The sequence below is a fragment of the Etheostoma spectabile genome, chromosome 16 (genome assembly GCF_008692095.1).
Source record: "Etheostoma spectabile isolate EspeVRDwgs_2016 chromosome 16, UIUC_Espe_1.0, whole genome shotgun sequence".
Lineage (NCBI taxonomy): Eukaryota > Metazoa > Chordata > Actinopteri > Perciformes > Percidae > Etheostoma > Etheostoma spectabile.
In genome coordinates this window covers 22839187-22842731 of record NC_045748.1, presented here as the reverse complement: position 1 = coordinate 22842731, position 3545 = coordinate 22839187, and positions in this window count along the sequence as shown.

The window sequence follows — 3545 nt, the reverse complement described above, 5'->3', positions numbered from 1 at the left end:
CACGGCCAATGCGTGAGAGTTGGCAGCCCTGCACATGTAAAAGATTAAAATTATAATGTTACGGTGCAAATCCTCCATCGTAACAGCAATGTGCCAAGATACAAACGCGCCTGGCTTTTAAATTGAACGGGAGAGGACACTCTGATTGGTTTCTTGCATGTTACGCCCAAAACACACCTATGACTGAATAAATAAATGAATGATTGAATGAATGAATGACGACACTACTCAACCCTTTTGAACCACGCGCCTGGTGCACCGACCCTTTTTGTGGATTTGGACATGTCCTAAACGCACCTGCGCCATGCGCTTCACGTCCATAAGGGGACATTCAGGCCCATAAGCTTCATTTAGGGTGTCAAGGAATAATGGTGAAAGCCACTTTGAAAATGTCCCATCACTTTGGAACTCTCCATATTTTTAATAGCCTGATTTAATTCTTTTAGAGACATAGGCTCATCAAAACCAATGTCGCCCTCTGGCTCTATTGTTGTAATATTCAATTTATTTATGAAAGTACTGATTGCAACAGGATTCCCCTTTTGATTCTGAAGAGTAAAGGCGAGAATAAAAAAGGTGCTTTCACCGTTTCTCCGTTATTGTTTGTTGAGATATAAAATTAAATCTGGGCTGATATGAAGTCAGCAGATGATTTATCAGAGTGTAATATATTGTTAAAACGCCATGTTGGGGACATGTATTTGCTTTGGAAAGCCAGTTGCAATAGGTGAGGAGCATGGTCAATTGCCACGTAATCACAATACTTGATTGCAGAGAGAAATTTATACCAATTATAAAATAGTCTATTAGTAAATTAGAGAGATGCACAGGAGAGAAAAAAGAACAAGAGCGAGTGACTGGGTTTCTAAATCGCCTGGGGTCCACTAAAATGAATTCTATGTAAAAGAAAAAGTGGACTCGCAGTGGTTATGACACATGTCTTTGGTTTGGAAGACCTGGGTTTGATTCCCACATCAACCAATGTGTCCCTGAGCAAGACCCTTAAGCCCTAGTTGGTAGTTTGTAGGTGTTGGTAAGTACTGTACTAACCACATGCTCCTACAATATTAAAGAGATTTTACCCAATACATCATTACACATTTTGAATACTGTGAGCCAGAGTAGCTGGATCGGCATGCTAATAGCAAATGACAGCAAAGAGCAACAATACATGGCAGGATGACAATGTACATGGAATACACACATCAGCGTAATGAGGTGTGGTGTGAACAGCTGTCGATCATCTGGTGTACCCTGATCTGAAGCAGCTGTGTGGCATACTCTGGATCCTTTATATCTTTCTATGGTTTCCGTTTTTTCAAATTGTCCAGCTTCATGTCTCTTTCTTCTGTTTTAGGACCAATGGTTTTCACCTCTCCTATTTTGTCTATGACTAAGTAATATCATTTTTGATATGTAACTCACTTCTTGTTCAGGTATGGCAGATTTAAAATACCTAAATAAAAACACGTTAAGCAGAAATAAAGTGAAATACCAAAGAAATTGAAATACTCTATAATTAGATAATAATATATACTTAATCTTTTTTTATGCATTTACTGCATTTACTTCCTGTGTTTTATTTACAAATTACTGGAGTTCACGAATTCAAATCTCCAGTGTGTCTCAATTTGGATCCTTTAGTGAGTACACTTACATGTAGTACACTGTGTACTGTATCTGTACTGTAACCATAGTCCTCAGATTGGACAGTCTAAGCTAGTTGTCTGGATTTACCCTGCAGTGATCTGAGGACCAGGTAACCATAGTCCTCATAAACCAGAATTTAGAATTCCAACACAATGAAAGTGGAATGTAACGGACATCCGGGCAAAAAGAGGGGGATCCAGACAAAATTCCAGCAGCACAGGAGCAATCCTGTGAGTGGAACGGTGTGGATATTGACTGGGGGTCCTGTAACTTCAGCATTGTAGCAAAGATGGCGACCATTTAGAGCAAGTAGGGTCCATTATTCTACATTCCAGGTTTTAACCATGGAGTGCACTGCTACTGCCCACACTTTCAGTGTGAACACACTTTGTACTCAACAAATAGGATAACTACAGAGGTTCGTGATTTGAGACAGCATTAGTCAAAGCGAGCACACACACAAAGCCACTGGGTATAGCTTTTGCCTGTTTTGTCACATCCATGTAAAAATGTGTAGGTAATAACACACAGGGAAAACACTGCAACAGACAATTTCATTAATAAGGCGTGGCATACTGTAAATGTACTTTCTGTTCAGTCTGAAAGTACCTTATACAGCAAAAGCTTCTGTCAAAAAGCACAAAGCATTTGGAAAATCCCATTTACAAAGTGCTTAATGGTCCTTTTTTTCTTTCGCACTGCTTCTATTAATTAATAATTCTATGCAGACAAAAGGAAAGTCGTCTGTCAGGTGTCTCCTACGCCACAGCGCTGTGTTTTGACATAATATACACATGTGTCTCAGTTCCTCATAACTTCTTTGACATTCTTCTCCTGCTCGACAATGACATCTTAGCACAAAGATGGTTGTCACTCCACTCTGAGCGCCGGCTCGAAGACAGACTGTCAGACTTCTGTCCTCATGTTTCTAGCCGAGCTGTGACACTTATTAAATTGCATAAATGTTGCAAACAAATATGCTTTTGTCTTCTGAGTGAAAAAACATACAGTGGCATAAAACAAAAGGAGAATTACAATCAGCGCAAAAGTCAACATGAGGAGGAGCTCAAGCGCTGATTGAAACATACGAGAGGGAAAAACAATGTCAGCCTGGACAGCAGTCACTGAAAAGTAAATGAAAAGGAAATTATTCTTTCTCTTTTGTGTGTTTTGTCATATGACATTGTCATCAAATGTCAACAGAAAAACAGCCGTTTAAGCAACAATCAAATCCCTCTGCATGTGCCAGAAAGAACCATTTCCCTAATCAGTTATCAGCCAATATAACAGCAGAGAAACCGAAGAGCATGAAACATTTGTTTATGTTAATAGCTACTGCAAGAGACAGTTAGACAAGACAAAGAAGAATAACACATCTGCAGTGTATTCAGATGTCCCCAGGAGTGTCCAATTAGACAAATATGGAGCTGAGCACGTTTAGAGGTAACACTCTGTGACACTCAGCCACCTTCTATCTTGTGCAAATGAGAGAGAGGGTGTGGAACAAACAAGCCAATTAATTTAATTGGAGCTTTCACACTGGCAGGTGCTAAAGGCCTAATTTATTTACAATAGCGTTTTATAAAAAGTGGGGTAGACAGTTTTCTGGCAAAGGTACGAAAAATGCCAGGACTTGAAAAAAAAAAAGCCCGCGTCCTGCAGCTCTCCTCTCTCTGTCTGGGGCCCCTCCCACCAGACGACCACGGGCATACACATCATTCATGCAATACATGCACACAACACAAGCTTGGATCCAAACAACGTTGGCTATGGCCAAGTCACAGGTGAGAGAAGACTTTGTCACAGAGAGCATTTAGCTACAGTGAACATATTTCAACATATGAACGAACAAAAAAATGAATATTTTTTTTGTGCTTTTCCAATGTTTTTGTTGC